This window comes from Protopterus annectens, chromosome 4.part0 (assembly GCF_019279795.1).
Source record: "Protopterus annectens isolate FY-2018-M chromosome 4.part0, PAN1.0, whole genome shotgun sequence".
NCBI lineage: Eukaryota > Metazoa > Chordata > Ceratodontiformes > Protopteridae > Protopterus > Protopterus annectens.
Genome location: NC_056733.1, coordinates 1,174,464,134 through 1,174,488,765, shown reverse-complemented (window position 1 = coordinate 1,174,488,765; position 24,632 = coordinate 1,174,464,134).

The following is a 24,632-nucleotide window of genomic DNA, read 5'->3' as shown; positions in this document are numbered from 1 at the left end:
CCAGGAACCCCACTCGGCCTTCCTGAGAACACTGGAAAATATGAAGGTCTCTCCAAACACCATTATATTGGGTGACTTCAACTACCCAACCATAGACTGGGAGCATTACTCTAGCTCCAACACCCTAGCCCAAAGGTTCCTAGAATTTATAAACTCAAATGCTATGGAACAACTTGTTACCACTCCCACAAGAGGGGAAAACATACTGGACCTGATCATCACCAACATGGGGACTCTATGCTCCAGACCAGAAGTGTATCCCTCACTGGTAAGATCAGACCATAAACTAATCTCACTGGATATTCACATCCCGACCCCACCCCATGCCCAGAAAACCACAGTGAAAAACTTCTCTAAAGCAAATTTCACACTCCTCAAAACCGAGGTGGAATCCTTCAAAGCCCCTGGGCCTGTGGATATTACGGCCCAGACCACAAAATCCTTTATAAACGCATTCTATGAACACCTTCAGGAATGCATGGATCATGCAATCCCAAATAAAACCAAGACCCAATCTTCCAAAGGCAGACATCCTGTCTGGTGGGCCCCAGCCATAAACAAACTATACAATAGAAGGAGGAAGCTACTACATGTCAGAGCAAAATCCCAAAAAGGGAAGGCATCTCTGATCAGTATGAGCAAAAAACTATGGGCACTCATAAAATCGTCTAAGGCCAGCTTTGAGAGAAAAATTGCACAGGACACTAAGGATAATCACAAGGCTTTCTTTAGTTATGTTAGGAACCTGGGTGGGAATTCCCAGATATGCTCAGATTTAGTCCAAAATGACAAAAAATACACCAAACCCACAGACATTGCCAGCATCCTAGCTGACAGGTTCAGCGCAAACTCCCCCCCCCCCACCAAAAGGGCTAATATCTATCCCAGCAGAGTGCTGCCCCCCTGACATCTCAGATGCTCAGGTAAGAGCTGCCCTCTCCAAAGAAAGAAACACAGCATCAATGGGACCAGATGGTGTCCCGGGCTGCGTCCTACATGAACTCCAAGATGAGCTAAACCCAAACCTAAAATTACTGTTCAGTCTCAGCCTTACTACAGGATATGTACCCAAAGAGTGGTGTACAGCAACAGTGGTCCCTCTCCACAAAGGTGGTGCCTTAACAGATCCTGGAAACTATCGCCCCATAAGTCTCACTAGCTTGGTCTGCAAAGCTATGGAAAGGATCATCATGGACCTTATAAATAAAGATATTGGGGACCTACAGACACTGGATCCTACCCAGTTCGGCTTTGTTAAGGGCAGATCCTGCCTCTTAAACCTGGTTGATTTCTTTGAAACAGTCACCAAGGCCATTGACAAGGGGAAGGTGGTCCACACAGCCTACCTGGACCTCGCAAAAGCCTTCAATACAATACCCCACTCGGGCATTATAGACAAGCTCACCAGCTTAAATATAAACCCCTATGTCACTAGATGGGTTGCAAGGACAGAACCCACATGGTTAGAATAGCTGGAGCCATGTCAGACTCCAAACCGGTTACAAGTGGCGTCCCACAGAGCTCAGTCTTGGGACCTCTCTTGTTCGGTATATATTTCTCGGAGGTACAGGCCAACATGGAAGGACTGTGGCTGACCAAGTTCGCAGATGACTGCAAACTGGGTGCTATAATAGACTCTCCAGCTGACACAAGCATCCTCCAAAAGGGCCTCATAGAAACAGACAACTAGTGCCAGAGCCATGGCCTCAAGCTAAATGCCAAAAAGTGTATAGTCATCCCTTTTGGTAAAAACAAAGTGCCCACAGATTACCACATAGGTGGTAATCCATTAAGTACAGAAGAAGTAATTAGGGACCTGGGGACCCAAGTTGATAGCAATCTCTCATTTGACAACCACGTGGCCAAAGTGGTTAGAAAAACATTTTATATAGCCCACCTAATCATGAAGGGATTCACATCTAGATCAGGGGAGGTCATCGTGCCACTTTACTCATCCCTCATCAGGCCCATAATTGAGTACAATGCCTTTTTTGGGATGTACCTTACCAGACACCTGCAGCAACTGGAAAGACCCCAAAAGTACCTCACCAAGAGGATCAAGAGGCACAAACAGATGTCGTATGCTGCCCGGTTAAAGAAACTCCAGCTCTACTCAGTGGCATACCACCTGCTCAGAGGCGATCTGTGCCTGATGTATAAAGCCATGTCCAACCCGGAATTAATGGACATGCTGCACCTCAGAAAATCCAAATCCCATCAAGCTACGCGCTCGAGGGACTTAAACCTCAGCACTGAAATAAATAGGACATGCTGGAGGGACAGATTCATAACCCAGAGGCTCCCTTCACTCTGGAATAAAATCCCAGTCCAGGTTAGGCAGAGTCCTTCATTGACTCTCTTCAAGAGGAATCTTGATGAGTGGATGGGAGATCGTAGGTTTACCCCGGGTATCACTTCTGTGTCACTGTTAGACAGAGGCACAGTATACTAACGTCGAAAAAGGGCATAGCAAAATTAATTTAAAATGGGTGGCAAAAGCCATACACACTCTGGCTAGGCTTATAAATGCCCTAGGGCAGATAGCCTAGTATGAACCTATGAACCTATGAACCTATGATTGGATGGGAGATAGGAAATTCACCCCAGGGATCACATCAGTCATCCTGCTAGACAGGGGACCAGGGGAGTAAATATTGTGGGTAGAAATATCTGGGGAATTGTTTGGCTAGGCTTGTATAGGCCCTAGGGCTGATAGCCTAGTACCAACGTATGAACCTATGTGGATTTGAACTCACAATTAGCCAAGATATACACACTCAATGACCTGCTGCTTTACAGGAGAAGCTCACAGCTATCACACTTTCTTTGTTAACAAACTACTATTGTATGTATGTGTATGTATATTTTTGTGGATAATGGATGAATAAGGAAACATTTGATGCATACACTATAAGCCCTTATGCTTCACAAAACTGCCAGATATCATCAAGGTTTACAGCACAGAAGACATGTTTAGACAGTCAGATATGCAGTTCTCTTCTGTTAAACAAAGAGGACTTTAATAATACTGTTCACTCTGTAAAGCAAAATGGATTAACAACACAGTTATTTATGGTTTAGTATTCACACATTCGACGGGTGAACTAGGAGATAACATGAAAGCATTACGGATAATGGAGAAATGCATAGTCATCAGTGGCCTAGGCACTATAGGCATCACTGATACATGACCATATTAGATGTGTGAAATGGTGTCCTTATATGTTGGACAACAGAAACATCTAAAATGTTCATTATTATGCACATGACAAACGTTACTAAACAAATAAACACCATAGGCATTAAACCCATAATTACAGGGAGAACAATCACCTTCCCTTCTTAATTATCCAGATGAGCTACTTGTCAGAACAGCCACTTAACAGTTTTAAAAGGCATGTATCTGATACTGGGAAACAGCTATATCTCTGAATTCCTTAGGAATGTTCAGGTATATGTAAGATTGTGACACTTACTGTAATCATCCACTGACTGCCTCTGTACCTTGGCAATCATCCAACAAAGCTTCTCTGTGTCCCTCCAGTGCAGGTCATTGTAGTGGTGGCAATCCAAACTCCAATCCAGTAGATTCCAATATATTGATGATGCTTCCTCACAATCTGGTTTCATATATTGATCGTTCCAAAGTTCTTTGGTATGCTTCTCATGTGATGCTCTACTCCAGCATAGACAGTCAGTAACTTTGTGGTCTCCTTCTCAGTCCAATTTGGTGCCCAGACATGTTAAAGCCTCCAGGAAGTAGCCATCTCAATGAAAATGTAGATAGGTTGAATAGGTCACAGTTTAATAAACTGCTCACTGAGGTCCCACTCAGTTCACAGATAGCAATGGTCTAATCTATAAATGGTTCAAAATAACTATTTAAAAGTGGCTCTTATGGCATGTTATCAGATCATTGAAAGATAACGGACACGTGCTACATGTGGTCCTGTTTAACAACACCTGCTGGGTATTTGCATGTAGCACCTTCCCGTTACACCGAGCTATTGGTAAATGCACCAAATTTCAACAATTTGCATGGATGTGTGCAAATGGAATTCCAAACCCCTGAATGTTAATGAACCTCATTAATTATGTATGGTACAAATGGAACCTAAAAGATATATGCACATTGCTGATCTTACATTCAGTAATACCTGACTTAAACATAATTTTATACCTGCTAGCACTGATGTGTTGGAAAATGTTTCCCTCCTTATAGACCTATGTTATCATTACTCCTTAAAATTCATGTGTATATGGTTCGACTGATGCATTTATGGAAAACTGTGCGCATTATGAAAAATGTGACTTGCTGGGGAGGTGTGGAATTAACCTTTATGCATACAGATGGGTACATCTGCATAACTAACATGCAGTACTTGTACAGACAAATTTAAACAACACAAGTGAACAGTACATAAAGGTGTATTCATGGATTTTCCATATATATTACTGGTGACTCAAGTAAAAACTAGGAAAAAAGGGTTGTGGATGGATGGACTGCTGATGACTCGATACACTCTGTGGTATATGTATGGAGAAGTGCAGATTCTGATATTATCTGTATGTTGCGATGTAATATGTATTTGTATTGCTGTTATCGGTATTTATTCATTGATGCTTCTTAAAACAAGTGTTAGAACAATTGACTCAGTACAAAATGATCCTTGTTTATGTCTGTTTACCATGTACTGTCTATGACCTGCTTATGGACACAGAGGGCTTCTGATGCTTTCTGTAAGTTGCTCAATTGATAATTTTCAGGTACTTTCTGCTAATGTGGATGGTATTCTCTTGTCGATACTGATTGCCTGCCACACCACACATAGTCCACACACCTGTGTCTTACAGCCGTTAAGACCTAAATATAAACCCAACATATTAGTCATAGAAGACTCCATTGTGAGACACACAGATGTGCCCCTCACCAGGCAGGATAAGGAGAAGTCATGATTAGCTGTTTGTTAGGTGCCAGAACCCAACATATCATCAATGCACTCTAGTCTCTCAACAGGTACTGTTATGACTCTCTCATAGTCAATGTTGGAGTGACTGACTTAAGACATACCTCCCTGGACTATATGAAGAGAGACATGATCAAGCTCATTGAGTATGTGTCCAAGGCAGGGATGTTCCTAGCCTTAAACAGCATTCTACCATCACCTAGAATTATGCCTCAATACAAACAGAAAATGATTGACTTTAACAATTTACTTAGTTTCTGGTGTCATGCCAAGGGAATCTAGTATCTGACAGCCTGGGATGACATGATTGAGAAGCTTCAATGCTTTGCCAGATATGGCCTGCATCTGTCTACCTTAAGCTGGCAAAGGCTCTTGCCTCCACCATAGTGCATTTTTTTACACAATGCCATGAGGTCAAAACTGCCAACATGGAGATTTCATCAAAACCTAAATTAAAGGTCATGCTGCTAAACACTAGGAGTCTAAACATGAAACTGCACTCACTGCAAGCATTCTTAACCCTGGAAGAAGCTGACATTTGTGCAGTCACAGAAACCTGGTTCGAAGCTGTGGAGAGCATTCCAGCTATACTAGGTTACTCATCCTATCATTCCTTCAAACCCCAAACTGTGGACGGCAAAACAAAAGGAGGTGGAGAGTTGCAATATATATAAAAGACATACACACCTCTAGGCTGGTAAAACAGTATGATGCACAGGAAATACTCCAGGTTCAGTTAATAAGACCTCTATTCAAATCATAGCTAGCTACAGGCCTCCAACTCTGACTCAAGATGCCCACTACACCTATCTGGACCTCTTTGAATCTATCAAGATTCAACCCTTTACCCTGGTCCTGGGCGACTATAACTATCCAACCATAGACTGGAAGAAATACTCATGCCAAAACACAAATGCCAAAAGATTCCTTGATTTTGACAATGCAAATGTCTTGGACCAGTCGATTGATACCCCACAAGAGGTGAAATTATCTTGGAATTAACCAACATAAGTAACCACTGCAGCATCCCTATAATGTCATCATCCCTAGTAAGATCCAACCACAAATCAGTCACTTTGGAAGCCCCCCACCCCCCCAAGCTAGAGTCGAACAAAAAAAACTTCTCTAAAGCTGTTTACAACATCCTGAGGGAAGGTATAAACAGCTTCACAGCCGCCTCTTCCTCCACAGGAACAGCCACATATGTCTAAACCTACACCAAAGTACTGTATGAGCATTTACATAGCTGCATGGAATCAGGAATACCAGACAGGACAAAATCCTCCTCCTCAAGGAAGAGTAAACCTGTCTGGTGGACATCTACAATAAATAAACTCTATAATATAAGGAAGAAAATTGCTGTCCAGGGCCAAGAAGGAGCAGGTGTCTAATAGGAAGCAATCTCTCTTTAGCCTAAACAAGCACTAGTGAAGTCCTCCAAAGCAAACTTCAAGCCCAAACTGGCCACATCTACTAAAGACAATCATAAGGCTTTCTGCACATATGTCTGCATTCTCAAGGGAAGCACCCAGATCTGCTCATAACTGGTGGTCAAGGACACCACACATACAAACCTTGTAGATATAGCCAACCTGCTGGTAGACAGGTTCAGTGAAAACTTCACTCCTCTACACCTCCCATCAGTAAAACAGGACATCCCCAGTACCTGCTCCCCTCCCCTTATCTCTTGGGAGAAAGTCATCACTGCCCTCTCAAAGGCAAAAAATACAGCCTCTGCGGGACCCAATAACATCCCAGGCTGCATCATACATGAACTCAGGCAGGAACTTGCAGCACCATTAGGCACCCTATTCAACCAATGCCTGAGAACTAGCTTCAACCCAGCCGAGTGGAGGACAGCTACTATCATCCCTTTGCACAAAGGTGGAGTGTCCACTGATCCAGGAAATTATAAAACCATCAGCCTAACTAGCCTGATCTGCAAGGCCATGGAGCAGATTATCAGGGACCTCATTAATAAGGACATTGGCAACCTCCAGACACTCGATCCCACATGGTTTGGTTTTTCAAGGGGAGATCATAAACTCCAAATGACAAAAACAGCAGCAGTGGATTCAGGTACAAAAGCCGACTCACAGTTTATCCAAGAATTCATGCAATAAAATACACAAAAGGTGTAGTCACATAAAAATCCAAAAGGTATAAACAGTATTCCAAGCGCTTTCATCTCTGGTGAATCGGAAACTTTTTCAAGGAAATTATAAAACTGTTACTGAGCTCAATTTAAACAAACAAATCCACCCCCAATTAACATTAAACCAATAGAATAACATCATAGAATGAATATTCATAAAGTTCATAAATATTCAACAGTTACAGTACAATTCAACCACAGAACCCATGTCATGATAAAAAACACACTAAAATGTATAGCAGATAACACACCAGTTCCCAAAAATCATGCCGTTGTCAAAATAGTATAGGTAAAAATTATATTAATAAACATATACATACGTACATATAAAATGTAAAGTTATATAAACACATGTAAAAAATGTATATCAATTCATTTATCTATTTAATGCTTTTAACTTCAAGAAACAGGCTAAGGATAGAGCATCATTGATACCTGGCCAGTTTATCGCATTAGTTTTAATCTGCCATAGTGCCTCTTGTTTCTCGAGTTGTAGGGTCCAGGGGCCACCCCTTGGGTCTATGTCTAAAACATCAATTATCGTAAATTTAAAATCATGCCCTTCATACTCCTTACAGTGTTTAGTGAGAGCATTTGTCTCTTTGCCTAACCTAATGTCCCTTAAATGCTCATATATCGTACATCTTAATCTTCTTTCCGTTTTCCCGATGTAGAAAGTGGGACAAACCTTACATAGGGCACAGTATACCACCCTTTCAGTTTGGCATGAGGTCTTCCTTCTCAGTTCTATAGTAACCCCATTGATAATGCAAGACGAGCCCTCAAGAATATGTCTGCAAGATGAACAAGCCCCACATTTCTTCATGTAACCAGTCATAGGTCCCCTTTTACAAGATTCAAGGACATTTTTAAGCATCCTACCCCTTCTATATATAACATTTGGTCTTTCACCTACCCATTGTCGAATGTCATTACAGGATGCAATAATTACCAAATTCTTATATAAGATATCCATAATTAATTTACTGGACCTATTATAGGTCGTAACTAGAGCTGATATTGACTGTGTTCCTCCTATGGCCATTTCAATTCTATTCTGGTCCACACTCACCAAGTTCAAGTCATCTGTGTCATCAGTATTCACTTCAAAGACTATTTAATTGGGCCAATAATAGGTCGTAGCACAAGTCGAATCTCCATAAGTTACTTCTATGGTCCTATTGTTTTCCTTGTTAACACTGGGTATATTGATCAAACAAGTTTCATCCACATCCTGATTAAGGATAGGCTTGAAATAACCTTTCTCCCTCTTATTCAAAACCTCAATAAAAACCTCATTCACAAGTGAGTTAGGATAACCCCTTCTCAAAAACATTTCTTTCAACAGTTCACATTCATTTAAAAATGCATCAAAAGAGGTAACCATTCAGGCAGCCCTGACTAGCTGACCTTTTACCACCCCCTTCTTTTGTTTATAAGGATGACCACTATCAAAGTGAAGGAAACAATTTCAATATGTCTTTTTGCGAAAGATTTCAGATTGAAAAACGTTCTTGGACCTATTCTTAACTAGTTTAACATTCAAATATGCTATTTCATTCTCATCAAAACTACAAGTAAAATGTAGAAATTGTGTTGAGTTGTTCATAAAAATCTAAAAATTCTGTAATCTTATCCCGGGGACCCACCCAAAAAATAAAAATGTCATCCAAAAAAATGGATGTACATTCTACAGTATTCATAATAAAGTGAGTTCAGTAAATTTTTTTTCTCCCACTGGAGTATGACAATGTATGCATAGAGCCCCCTACATGGTTAACCCATGGCAATCCCATTTTTCTGGAGAAAGTGTTCATTGTTAAAAAATATAAAATTATTCATCAATACCACCTCCAACAATTGTTCATATATGTTAACCCTAGGTTGAGGAACACCCTTTTCATATAAAAATTCCCAAAACCATTCAAGGCCAAGCTCATGGGGTATCACTGTGTATAGGTCTTTGACATCCATGGTAATAATAATGCCTGAATCAACATAGTCCAACTTGTTGATTCTTTCAAGAAAGTCCCAGGAGTATCTACATAAATTATGTCATTAAAAGTGATTTCAACCTGATATCCAATAATTTGGCCAATGGATATGTTATAGACCCACGACCATCAACAACAGGTCTCATGGAGGAATCAAATAAACACTTGTGAATTTTTGGCAAACCAACCATACATTGTATTTTTGGATAAGAGGTAGATAAAAAGTTGAATTCATCAATTGTAATAGAACCTTCAATAAATAAGTCATTTAAGACATTAAGAATCTTCTTATATGAAACATTCAACTAATTCAAAGAGCTCTTCACATAAGCATCTCCCAATAAGACATCCACCATTCTCCGATTATAATCCACCTCGTCCATTATGACTACCCCACCCCTTTATCTGGTTTAATAATGCTAATATCAACATTAGATCTTAGATTACTGAGGCATTCAATTTTATTAATACTTAAATTAGCAATGCGACCATCATTTCTTAAATTCCTTATATGAATTTCACATAACATTTTGAATATTTGTAGAGATGGGTGGACAGGTGCATTATAAGTACTGAAAATGTGCAGGGGATTGCTTACATATTTATCAGATTTAAACAAAATGTTAAAATTCAACTTTTTTACATAGTGTTTCAAGTCAATCAACGTGTTTGATAAATCAAAATTCTTTTCTGGTACAAATGTCATACCCCTAGATAACAGGTCACATATTGTTACATCCACATCCAAGGAGGAAAAGTTAAACACATTAAAATCACCAGTTTTATTTGTCACAATAACACAGGCCTTTAATTCACCATCATCAATTAGCTCGCCAGAGCTGTGGATAAGGAGGATACAGTTCATACAGCCTACCTCTATCTGGCCAAGGCCTTTGATACCATTCCCCACTCAGGAATTATTGATAAACTCACCTCCTCTCCATTTCTCCCTTCGATTCATGGTGTACCCCCCTCGATCCCTGTTCGTCGTATGGGCCCCTCGCCCTGTTATATCTCTGTTGTTCAGACCTTCTCAATGGAGGAAATTGTTCCTCTTCTAAAAAAGTAGTCTCATCTGGTTCATCATAACCATCATTGCCATCATTAAATTAATTCTGTGCCACCCAGTTCTGTGACCTTGGAGATTCAGGGTATGCTTTATTCTTGACTGGACAGCAGTCTGACTTGGAGTCCTCTACTTTCACACTGTGGGTTCTATCTCTGTGCCAATTTGCAACCCACCTAGTAATATTGGGGTTGATGCCCAGTTTGGTGAGTTTATCAATAATTCCTGAGTGGGGAATGGTATCAAAGGCCTTGGCCAGATAGAGGTAGGCTGTATGAACTGTATCCTCCTTATCCACAGCTCTGGCGACTGACTCAAAGAATTCAACCAGGTTGAGCAGGTATGATCCACCTTTCACAAAACCAAATTGCGTAGGATCTAGAGTTTGGATATTCCCTATATCCTCATTAATTAGGTCCATGATGATTCACTTCATAGCCTTACATATCAGACTCACCAGGCTAATATAGTGATAATTCCCATGGTCTGTAGTTCTCCCTTTTTATGGAGAGGCATGACTGTAGTGGTGCGCCATTCAGTAGGGACAATGCCTAAGGTGAGGCTGTGATTGATCAGGACACACTGATGTGGTGCCAGTTCACTTTGTAGTTCATGTAGAACACATCCAGGGTTATTGTCGGGTCCCATGGAAGCTGTATTCTTGGCCTTGGATAATGCAGCTTTAACCTATGCTGCAGTAATGCTGGGTGCCTGGCATTCCTCCGGTATTGTGATTGGTCCTTTCAGGGGGAAAGAGGGAGAAAGTTGTCACTGAATCTGTCAGCCAGTATGTTGGCAATATATTTTGGCTCAGTATAGGAGGTACCATTGTCCAGTAAATCAGAGCAAACCTGCGTATTGCCATGGAGATTTTTGATATAACTATAGAAGGCTTTGTGGTTGTTTTTAGTGTTTGCCACAATTCTGCATTCATAGCTGGCTTTAGAGGTTTTGATGAGGGATCTCAACTTTTTGTTGAGACTAATAAGGGAGTTTTTCCAGTCTTAGGACTTCACCTTTTTCTGCAACAGTTTCTTCCTTCTGTTGTAGAGTTTATTAATGGCAGAGGACCGCCAGATTGTCTTCCTTTTTTTGAAGGAGAGCATCTTGGTTCTGTTGGGTATGGCTAGTTCCATAGTTCCATGCTTTTATGTGTTTGTACAGTGTATTGGCATATGATTTGGCAGTCATGCATCTATTTTCCATTGATATGGGTGCCGTTTTTCATGGTGGTTATCTTTGCGTTGGGTGTGGGTGAGATGTGGATTTTCATGGTGATTAGATTGTGGTCGGATCTAACCAGGAAGGAATTGACTATTGTTGTAGAGCAATGGTTGCCCATGTTAGTAATAACCAGGTCAAGGATGTTGCTTCCTCTAGTGGGGGTAAGAATGAGCTGGTCCAGGGCATTGGAATTGATGAATTCCAGGAAGCGTTGGGCCAGTGTATTGGTGCATGAGTAGTTTCCCAGTTGATGGAGGGGTAGTTGAAGTTACTCAGTATGAGAGTGTTGGGTTGGACCCTAATAGTTTCCAGGGTGCTTAGGAATGTGGAGTGAAAGTCTTGGGACATGGTTGAGGGCTTATAGCAGGCTATGACCTGAATCGTCGTCTTACCCAATTTTAGTTGTATCTGAAGTATCTCAGATGCACCATGCTGGGCTACTAGTCTGGAGGTGTGCATATCCTTTATGAATATGGAGACACCACTGCCTTTGGAGCTTCGGTCCATGTTCTGGGGCTGAAAGGTGTGAACTGAGTTATAACCTGGTAGTGCATGGGTGCTTTCTGCTGCTTTAAACCAGGTCTCCGTTACAGCACAAATGTCGATGTTCTCCATTTTGAGGAGTGCTTTGAGCAAGTGTATTTTGAGATTTAGACTTCTAGCATTGAGCAGCATGATCCTCAGATTGCATTTATTTAGAGCTGTTACTGTGGTAATTTGGTCTTTGGAATATCACCTAAAAAAGGCAATATAGGGGTGGCAAAAGCCTTAGCCAGTATCCAGAAATGCAGGGATGACAGATGCAGGCCATCTCTGGAAAGCATCGAGGTCTGTCAATCATGTCATCCCAAGCAGACAGATACTGGATCCCCTTAGAATGACACCAGAAACATAGCCAGTTGTTGAATTCAATAATTTTCTGCTTGTACTGCAGTATCATTCTGGGCAATGGTAGGATGCTGCTCAGGGCTAGGGTCATACCTGCCTGGGCCACATAATCCAAGAGATCCTCCATGTCTCTTTTCATGTATTCCAGGGAAGTGCATTTCAGGTCAATCACACCCACATGGACAGTGATAGAGTCTTACTTGTACTTGTTGTGGAGTGACCTGAGTGCATGTGTTATGTGTCGGATTCTGGCACCTGATAGACTTACCTTCTCCTTATTCAACCTAGTGAGTAGGACATCAGTGTGCTTCACTATCGAGTCACCTATGATTAGTGTATTGGGCAAGCTGCTTTGCCTTTGGGGCTTATGTTGAGGGGCACACCGTGTAGGTCAGCTATGTGTCTTGTGATTTGTGCTGTGTTCTGGTGGTCGAGTGTGTTTCTGCCTTGGAGGTCTTTGCTGTTTGGGTAGATTTCTGTTGAGAGCCTCCATGAAGGTGGGTGTGTTGTTTGTGTTTTTATGTGAGAGCTGTGATGCCGGGTGTTCTGGAGGGCTATGTGTTGCATGTGTTGTGGTGCAGGTTTGACATTCTCCTCTTGACCAGCTATTCTGGTCTTGGCTTGAAAGTGCATGGCTTCCATTTTGGATATATAAGTGCATCTCTCACAAGTCTGAGTTTTGGGAGGTAAGAGTAGAGGGTTGTCTGTGTACATGAGGCAGTTGCTACACTGCCTCAGAATGCCCGTGTTCATCAGGTTAATAGGAGAAAGCACATAGAACTGACCTTTAGACATGCCAGAAGGGATGGTCATTATTATTAAGTACTGGAGCTGTTTCCTTTTATATTCTTTTTACAGGAAAAATACCACTCAACGTGTCTGAATCTGTACAGAGCATTGCTAGACACTTCAGGGGAAACTAATATGTAGACTCTGAAAATTTAAGGATGAAGTATATAGGCAGATATTCTGAAGTTAGAAAAAAATCAAGCAGTACTTACTGAAAAATAAAGAATTAGTTTGTCAAGAATGATGAAAAGAGGGGAGTCGCATGAATGGCTACTGCCTGGCTACTACTAATGCTGGTCTCAGCAGAACTTCACTCTGTTGGGATACAATACTCCTTTGCTTCTTCATTTACCAGAAGCAAAATGTTAGCATCAATCCCAAGAAGAGAAGCAGGCCATGGTCTGTTTGGTGATCCACAGTCTTGTCCCAGATGATGCAGGCTTGTAGCCCTTTTCTGGTAGATGCCTCGAATAGCAACCAGACCAATCAGGTACGTTAAGCACAAACACTCACTCTCCAACCAGAAAGAGTCAAGAATCAATGCACTCTGCTCCTACTCTCACCAGGATCAGAATATAAGCACAGATTCCAACGTCTCACCTATAAAGCATTTATTAAGCTTTCTAGTATTCAGCAGTATCCAGGAAATAATGTAACTGCAGTCCTTCTCTCATCAGGAGAAAACAGAAGCACTAATCCCAAGATGACTGCTGAGAGGCAGAATGTGAGCTCTCCAGTAACTGATGGTCTTGCAATAGATGCTTAAAGGTAAGATGAAAAAAATGTTTTATCCTAAACACTGCAGTGTTCACTAGAGGAGTTAGATGTGAAAGTGGGTAAATTAAGTTTAACCTGTCTAAAAAGTTAGATTTTACCTGTCTAAAAAGTTAAGTTTTAGTGGAGAGTCATTATTTTTAAAACAGCAAGATAGATTGAAAGGGGGTGGTCACTTTTGTATTCTGGTACTATGGAATACAGTAGGATGGCCAATAAATTTAAATAGTTGAAGGGGAGTGATTTTGTGATGTGTTTAAGAACACAACAAAATTTCTATCTGACTCACAAGAGACAGAGCTGTGGTCTCTTCAATTTGTAATATGCATTTAAAAACAGACTACAAGTAAAACACAGTGTAAAGAAAACAAATCACAGTATACAAAATAGAAAAAGGCAATAAAGTAATACAAAATACAATAAATAAAAAGTAAACTAACCTTTCTCTCACAGCAAACTGTAGCAGAGTCTGGGTGAGCCTTTCCAGTAAAGCTCACCCAAACAAATGACTGGTGCCAGAAACATGTCCTCATACTGAATGCCAAAAAATGCATCATCATCCCTTTTGGGGAGAATGACATCCCATGCCAAAAAATGCATCATTATCCCTTTTGAGGAGAATGACCTCCCAACAAATTATCACATTGATAATAAGGCACTAAACACTCAATCAGTTATGACTTGGGCACCCAGGTTGATAGCAAACTGACTTTTGACCACCGTAGTGCCTCTGTTGTATGGAATGCTTTGTACATAGCCCACCACATTAGTAAGGGTATCTCATCCAGGGACAAGGTTGTCATAACATCTCTGTATTCTTCCCTTATAGGATCCATTATTGAGTACAATGCCCCTTTTGACATGTACCTCACAAAGCACATGCAGCAGCTGGAGAGACAACAGAGGTTCCGCACCAGGAGAATCCAGGGCCTCAAACATCTCCCCTACACAGATAGGCTAAAAGCCCTGTCACTATACTCAGTCTCTGACAAACTTCTCAGAGCTAACCTCTGTCTGACATACAAAGCAATCTTAGACCCCTGATGGGACTGCTGCATATCCACAAGTCAACTCGAGTAACCTGCACAGGTGACCTCCACCTGATCTGTGACATCAATAGTACATGCTGGTGGGACAGATTTGTGTCCCAGAGACTCTCCGTTTTATGGAACAGACTCCCTCTCCATGTAAAGCAGAGTACCTCATTAAACCTTTTTAAGCACAACCTGGATAACTGGATGAGGAACAAAAAATACACCCCTGGAATTCCACTTGTGTCCCTGATTGACAGTGGCATAGGGTACGGACTTGTTGGAACATGGGCTAAATTCTTGGCTAGGCTTGTAAGGGCCTCAGGGCCAATAGCCTAGTAACTTCATATGATCCTATAAGCTTGTCATGTAAATATGATTTTTTTTTACACATGTGGTCTGTTTAAGCTACAATTGCATTACAGCTACAGCCATTATGCATTTCTGTTGTGCACATACGTTTGTGTAGTATGTTAATGTGAAATGTATGCAGACTGTGTGATTCCTGTGACACAATGCTGTTATCTAACCATGTGCATGTAACTGTCTTTCATATGGCAAACAGACATAGAGATGACAATTTCTTCATACAGAAGAATGAAATTATAATTGATGCTCTTGTACCAACATGGACGGAGACTATTTGGATGGGCAGGATATATAGTATGGAGGAATGAAGTCTGGACCAGCTTCACAAAAATGGTTAATGCTGTGGGAGGTTACAATAGATACCAGAAGGACTTTTGCCAATAGTGCTCTGACATGAGCCTTTGTGTAGGCAACAGGGTACACCAATATGACAGGTTGAGTGATGTCACAAGTGGTGGCCCACCATTGACACCTCCTGATAAGATCACACATTTTCTGACACCACTGCATACAGCAAGAGCAGAGCACTGTATATCCAGGAGTGGGATAGAAGCAGGTGTTCCAGGCCACACATGTATGTGTCACTTTGCATAACATTGATGCATCTAGAGTACCTCAGTACATATAGCTTTTCCATGCATTTGTACGTATTGTCATTTTTGTGTTGCAACAGCATAATTGGATTGTGCATGTGTGTCCACACAGGATGATGACAATCAATATAAATGTAAAAACATGTAGCCATACAACTTCGGTACATACTATACATAACAATGCAACCAACATGTGTAATGCTGAAAAAAACTATGAATCAAGCCAAAAATAAAAAAAAAATTGTACCAGAAGAAAAATCAGAAAAATGTTTATTCACCTCTAGTGCCTAGGCTCAAAAAGCCTTCAAGGAGTAAAAACACAACATGTTCCCCTCTTCATATACACACATACAAACAAGCATCAAAAACACTTAGTTAATTAGTCACATATTTCCAATGGCACTTATTGTTTAACCCCATTGATGCCAATGTATTATATTTTAATATATGTAGTTTCTTTGTATAGCAAGTTTTCTTTAAGTTCTACATGTTCCCCTACCCCTAATATTTGTTCTAAAATACAACCTCTTAAAGATGTTTAATGTTGTCTGCATTCATTTGATCAAGCCCATCCACGTCTGCAAAACAGGAGGACATGACAGGTGAGTTCCTCCATATACTGTTATTGTGACCACTACTTGTTATTGCTTCAGCCTCCTGTCATGCCTGTGCTGTGTACTGTCATATCGATATTTCCCTCACATTGTAAAATACAGGTACATCTTCTGGGGACACGAACCATACCAGTGCACCTACAGACAAACCAGGTATGGTTCCCTAACATGTTCATAGGCTATAGCACTGTGTAGCAGACCTGCCTTTGTATGAAATTAATGCTGATGTTTTTCTAGACTGGGATATCTTGCCAACAGATGCACCATATGTCATGTGAGAATTACCATACACTGTTACTGTGTTGTATATGTCATCATGTGACCATGCCAGTGTCTGCATACATGACTGTGTTTGCTTTGTCGATACCTTCCCACTGCAGGATCTGCATTTTGACAGAAGAATTCACTTGGATGGGAAATGGGAAATTCACCCCGGGGATCACTTCTGTGGCTCTGCTCAACAGGGGCACAGGAAAATAATTTTATTGGGTGACGAAAGCCATGGTACATTTTTTGGCTAGGCTTGTATGGTCCCTAGGGCCGATAGCCTAGTACCTACCTATGAACCTATGAACCACATCAGGAGGGTGTCACTGGTATGCTATTACCTGTTTTACATGTCATTAATGTCACTCCTGTTGTTTTTCTCCAGTAACACCATGTCCTTCTGTCCTTGCACAGGACAGCCACCATCAGCATCTCATCTACAAACAACTCTTATGTTTATGCATTACCTATTGTATGTTTTACCTGTGTTGGAATGGTGCATGCTGATAAGGATGTGATAAAGAATGTTGGTGTTTATGGATTTGTTTCCCTAACACAGTTGCATTTCATCCTTCACCTCCAGCAAAGGCTTCCCACAAGGATTTGTCTAGTGTGTTATGCTTGTATTCCTCACATATGTCATATATGTTGCATATGTAACATAATTGTCAACTCCCTGTCATATAGGTTCTGTGGGCAATACATGGGCAAAATTTTCTGGTAAGTCATTATTACCTGTAACATTGTAATGAGATATATGTGGCATGTGTCATAAAAGATAAATAACATATGAAGTAAGCACATTTTCCTGAGCTGTGCCATCTGTCTCTGATTTTAGCATGTCCACTGCATTTATCCTCCATTAGCCTGTCCACTGATCCTGATGTGGGATATGATGCATCTCACTATGGTAGGATGGCCTTTGGCACATAGGACACAGACTTGGTGATACAGTCCAGCCTAGATGGTGACATACATGTGGATGAGCCTGTAGCCTCAGATGAATACAGTAATCAAGGCTATTAACAGAAACTCGTGTGATATTACAGAAGTAAATAGGATATATTACTGTGCAGCTAAATTAATAACAGAAAACAATCTTATCACAAAAATACAGGGCAATAAGGGAAAGGAAGGGAAGAAATCAAATGCCATCATGGAAGTATCGACTAGAGAAAACTATAAAGGATTTTGAGACAAGAAGTTATCACTGTTAGAAGAGTAAAGAAGAAGGAATGGATCAACAAAAATACTTAGAAAGATAGATGGGATAAAAACAATGTGCAGTATTAGATCAGACCTGGATCTATCCTACACTATTGCAAACAATAAAGTAAAGATATGAGCATAGGCAGGAAAACTAAGATATGCATGCAGACAAATATAAAGGAAAAGGACAAAATAAGCACTTCATTGATGACCCAAAAAAAGCTTTATAGAAAATTCAAAACAAAACAATAGCAATAGAAAACACACCCCAAAAAATGAAGAAATAGGCACATTTTTGAGAATACATCTATGAAGGCCCTGTGCAACATAACAAAGATGCTAAATGTATAGAAGAAGTAAAAGAAACAGTAAGAAGGTCAGATGTATAGGATATGAAATGGTATGAAGTAACAGTCAGAGAAATTGAAACAAAATTAAGGAAAGCTCCTAACTGGAAAACCTCAGGCCCAGACGCAGTACTTAATTTCTGGCTAAAAGAATTGACATCTTTACCAAAGATTTAACACTGAGTAAAAACTATTTATATGCACACCTAAACATACACCAACCTGGTTAACAACAGGAAAAATGATACTCATCCTTAAGAGTGAAACTGCAAGCTATCTTAAAAACTATAGACAAATAACTTGCCTTCTGATGATGTATAAGCTATATACTAGAACAGATGCAGATAGAGTTAATGGTCATTTAGAAGAAAACTCAATCATGGTATTATAATGAAAGGGTAACAAAAGAAAGTCATATGGAACAAAAGAGCACTTTCTGTTAAAGTCAGTAATGGAGAATTGTAAAAAGGGGAAGAATCTAAGTAAGGCATGGAGAGATTACAAAAAAACATTTGACAGCATCCACTTTCATGGATAAAAGAGTACTTACAGATGTATAAGATGCACCCTACATTGATCAGTTACATTACAGTGACCAGTGAAACAGTGGCAAACCACTTTGCAACTAAGCCATTATAAAGGACAAATTATTATCCAAGGGATAACAATTCAAAGGGGGATATTCCAGGGTGACTATTTGTCACCACTGCTCTTTTGTCTTGCCCTTAACCCATTAAGCTGTCTACTTAACAGATTAGATCATGGTTACAATTTGACTCCCAGAAAACAACAAAGTGTCAAGACTTCTCATCATCATTTTATTGGTGACTTAAAACTGTATAGTTCATCATATGGGGAGTTGAAAGCACAACTGGAAGTAGTTAAAACTTTCTCAGATGATATGAGAAGGTCATTTGTTCTTGATAAGTGTGCAAAGGCAACATTTAAAGCAAGAAAGCAGCAGCACCAAGAAAATATCAGCCTTGGACAAGAATGTGATATAAAGAAACTTGAGTAGGAGGGAGTGTATGAATATCTGAGAGTTGATAAAGGATAAAGGATTAACAATAAAACATGAACAAATGCGAACAAAACACAGTAAGGAATATTTTAGAAGACTAAAATTAATACTGAAATTAGTCCTGAATAATCCAAGCCATAAACCAATTTTTTTCTTCCTGTTCTAACTTACGGTTTTGGAATGAGTGACGGGCCCCAAATGGCATTGGATCAGTTGGACAGGAAAATGAGAAAAATCCTTCATGCTTATCAGATGATATATAAAAAAACGTATATACCAAGATAAATACATTCCTTGTTCTGAAGGAGTTATGGGCCTCCTCCAAACTGATTACATGTATCGAAGGACTGCATACATACTTGTTTCCCACCTTTCTAAGCTAGTATAGTCCAGTTTTCAGGTTAGTGCTCAATTCAGGGCTGTGTTACAAATCTCTGTGTTTGCCCATACCTTACTTGGTTAGAATGAAGTTTCTCTGTTCAACTGTGAGAGAGGGGAGCTTTGAGCAGGCTATCTGTCCCTAGAGGAGTGGTTGCAGCCCAGAAATTAGTAGTTTATTGGCTATTTTGGGCTAATTTCTATCTCTTTCATTTCCCTGCTATGAAAAACACATTTGCCCAGTTTTGCATGCCGGGAAGCGACGGTTAGCTAGTGTATAACTATTCCCGGCTCCACAAAGTCTCCTCTTCAATTGTTCCCTTGGAACTAGACAAACATTCAACTTAAGCACTCAAGCCATTCATTTCTCAGCCCGGCACTTGCTCAAAACTCATAGCAAGCACTAGACCCCCCCCCCCTATACTGTACAGAAGGACAAGGCTCTCTATTCAACCTTACCAGCTATTCAGTAAAACAGTTCACTGTACCTATCCAGGCATGTCCAAAGGGCAGTTTCAGGTGTACTATCCAGTCCAACTGGTGAATCTGGGCATTTTGAGGCAATGTTACAACTGCCTCATGTACACAGACATCCCTCTTCTCCTACCACCAAACACTAATACATGCAAGAGATGCAATTATACAGGCAAACTGGAGGCTAAGCTCTCTCAACCCATGACTGGATCAGACAGTCAAGAGGAGAAGGGAAATACTGGCATCACACCACCAGTCTCACATAGACCCATTAAACCAGCACCAGCAAAAAACACGCATAAATACACGAAAACATACTCAGAGGATATAAATAAAAATCTGCAAAAGCAACAGAGACCTCCAAAGCAGACATCCAAGCAACCTCCACCCCCCCAACACAAACCATAAAACACATACTTCACAAAACCAGTGTGCCTAGCAATCACAGCCCTTAAGGCAAAATAACATACCCAACATACTAGTAATAGGTGACTCTATAGTCAGGCACACTGACACTCCCACTCACTAGGATGAATAAGGAGAAAGCTACTTTTAGCTGCCTGTCGGGTGCCAGGATCCATCTCATAACACAAGCACTCAGGTCTCTCCAGAACAAGTACAAATATGAGTCTGTCATTATCGATGTTGGTGTGAATGACATGAGCCATACCTCTCTGGACTACATGAAAAGAGAAGACATGGATGAGCTCTCTGATCATGTAGCCCAGGCCGGTATGACCCTGACCCTGAGCAGCACCCTGTCCTCACCAAGAATGATACCACAGTATAAAGAAAAAATGATCAATGTCAACAATTGGCTAAGTTTCTGGTGTCATTCAAAGGGGATCCAGTGTCTGTCCGCCTGGGATGACATGCTCGACAAGCCACGCTGCTTCACTAGAGACGGCTTGCACCTGTCACCCTTAGGCTTTCGAATACTGGCCAAGGCTATTGCCACCGCCATACTGCCTTTTTTAGGCAAGGCTCAAAAGACAAACCCACTGCTGTAAATAGCACAAGTAACCAAAAACTGAGGGTAATGCTACTCAATGCCAGAAGTCTAAACCTCAAAATGCATGCACTCGAGGTACTCCTCAGTATGGAGAAAATCTATATATGTGTAGTAACAGAAGCCTGGTTTAAGGCTCCAGAGAGCACCCCAGCACTACCAGGCTACAACTCATATCATACATTTTGGCCACAGAATCCAGACCGAAATACAAAAGGTGGGGGAGTATCCATATTCATTAAGGATACCCACACCTCCAGGTTAGTGGCACAGCACGATGCTTCAGAGATCATCCACGTGCAACTAACAATGGGCAAAACTGCTATTCAAATTGTAGCTTGCTACAGATCACCCACCATGTCCCAGGACCCCCATTCCGCATTTCTGGAAACACTAGGAAACATAAAGGTCCTATTAAACACCCTAATATTGGGTGATTTCAATTACCCAAACATTAACTGGGAGAACTACTCAAGTACTAACTCCCTTGCCCAGAATTTCCTAGAATTCATAAACTCAAATGCCCTGGATCAACTGGTCAACACTCCCACCAGAAGTGACAACAGATTGGACCTGGTCATTACCTACATGGCGACAGGTGTTCTACACCGGAGGTCAACCCCTCTCTGGTTAGATCTGACCATAAACAAATCACTTTGAATATCCACATTCTGCCCCCACCTCCATGCAAGGAAACCACTGTGAAAAACTTTTCAAAAGCAAACTTCACGTTACTTAAGACCAAGGTGGAAAGTTTCAAAGCCCCCATGCAAAAGGATAATGCTGTCCAAGCTTCAAAATCCTTTACTAATGCATTCTATGGGCACCTACAAGAATGCATGGATCATGCTATCTCAAGCAAAACCAAGACTCCCTCCTCCAAGAAAAGGAAACCAGTCTGCTGGATCCCTGCCATAAGCAAGCTATATAATAGAAGGAGGAAACTAGTACAGAAAAAGAGTAAAATCCCAAGAAGGAAAGACATCCCTGACCAGTATCAGCAAGAAACTACGATCCCTCATAAAATCATCCAAGGCGAGCTTTGAAGGAAAAATTGCCAAGAACTCCAAAGATAACCACAAGGCATTCTTTAGCTATGTCAAGAATCTAAGTGGCAATGCTCAGATCTGCTCGGAGTTAGTGCAGAATGGCACAAAATACACTGAACCAACCGATATTGCCAACATCCTGGCAGATAGGTTCAGTGCAAACTTCATCCCCCTCTCACCCCCAAAAGGGCTCATAACCATACCAGAAGAATGTAGAGCCCCTGAAATCACAGACACTCAGGTTAAAACAGCCCTCTCCAAAGCCAAAAACACAGCATCGATGGTACCGGACGGTGTCCCAGGCTGTGTCCTACACAAGCTCAAAGATGAACTAACCCCTCACCTAAACACATTGTTCAAACTCAGCCTCTCCACAGGCTACGTACCCATAGAGTGGCACACAGCAATGGTTATTCCACTCCACAAAGGTGGAGCCACAACAGACCCCAGGAACTATCACCCTATAAGCCTGACTAGCCTGGTCTGCAAGGCTATGGAGTGCATCATCATGGAACTCATTAAAAGAGACATTGGGAACTGCCAAACACTGGACCCTATCCAGTTTGGCTTTGTTAAAGGCAGATCATGCCTCTTAAACCTGGTGGACTTCTTTGAGACAGTTACCAAGGCTATAGACGAGGGAAAGGTGGTACACACAGCCTACCTAGAACTTGCAAACCCCTTCAATACCATTCCGCATTCTGGTATTATAGACAAGCTCACCAGCCTGAACATAAACCCCTATGTCACAAGATGGGTTGCCAATTAGCTCACGGACAGAACCTACATGGTGAGATTTGCATCAGCTAGGTCTGACTCTAAACCGGTTACAAGTGGCGTTCCCCAGGGTTCAGTCCTAGGACCCCTCCTGTTTGGCATATACTTCTCAGAGGTACAGGCAAGCACAGGAGGACTATAGCTGACCAAGTTCACAGACAATTGCAAACTAAGGGCTATAATTGACACTCCGGCTGATACAGACATCATCCAAAAGGATCTCAATGAGACGGATACCTGGTGTCAAAATCATGGCCTCAAGCTAAATGCCAAAAAGTGCATAGTCATCCCCTTTGGAAAAATCAAAGTACCCACAAACTAACACTTAGGTGGTAGTCCTCTAAATACAGAAAATGTAATAAGGGATCTGGGGAACCAAGTAGGTAGTAATCTCTCCTTTGATAATCACATTACCAAGGTGGTTAGAAAATCCTTCTATGTGGCCCACCTAATCACAAAAGGGTTTGCATCCAGATCAAAAGAGGTCATTGTGCCCCTCTACTCATCACTCATCAGACCCATCATAGAGTACAATGCCCCATTTGGGATGTACCTTACAAGACACATGCAACAGCTGGAAAGACCACAGAAGTACCTCACCAAGAGGATCACTGGCCTCAAACAGATGCCCTACGCAGCTCGACTGAAGAAACTCCAGCTGTACTCAGTTGCATACCGCCTACTCAGAGGTGATCTCTGCCTGACATACAAGGCCATGTCCAACCCAGAATTGATGGACATGCTCCACCTAAAGAAAACCTTATCTCCTTGAGCCACATGCTCTAGGGATCTAAACCTCACCACAACAATAAATAGGATGTGCTGGAGGGATAGATTCCTGATACAGAGACTTCCCATGCTTTGGAACGAGATTCCAATCTACATTAGGCAGAGCTCCTTGCTAACACTCTTCAAGAGAAACCTTAATGAGTGGATGGGAAACAGAAAGTTTACCCCAGGAATCACTTCAGTGGCTCTGCTGGACAGAGGCACAGGGAACTAATCTAAGGGGGTGGCGAAAGCCAACACATTCTGGCTAGGCTTATAAATGCCTTCGGGCAAATAGCCTAGGACCTACCTATTAACCTATGAACCTATGAACCTACGACTTCCCTGCTTAGTTTTGCAAGAGCATGTTGGTGTCAAGCATGAATAGAAACCAAACCAAAAGTAGACAAAAGTCAGGCAGCAAGTGAATGTGCCAAGAAACAAAAGAAAGAACATAAGGAGAAGGATAAGCTGAGAGGTCAATAAATATAGAAAGGCATAAATATATTTACAAGACAAAAAAACTCCTGGAACAACCTCATGTCAATCAGAATTTGATGCAGGAATGGTTAAGGAGAGGTGAATTTAAACTAAAAGATGGAAGGTTAATATTAGAGGCCCAGGATAGTGGACTACAAACACACTGGTTTACAAAGATGCAGGTTTGGTAAAAAAGAACTGGAAACAGTTACACATCTTGTTGCTGGGTGGCAGAGGACATGTGTACTGAAAGGCATACTGATGTGGCAAGATTGTTGCACTACGGATTGTGCAAACATTAGAATACTGAAGTAGCTGAGAATCATAGGAAACATGAGTCACAAAGCATTATAGAAAATGATAAAATTATGACATTTATATTGCATAGG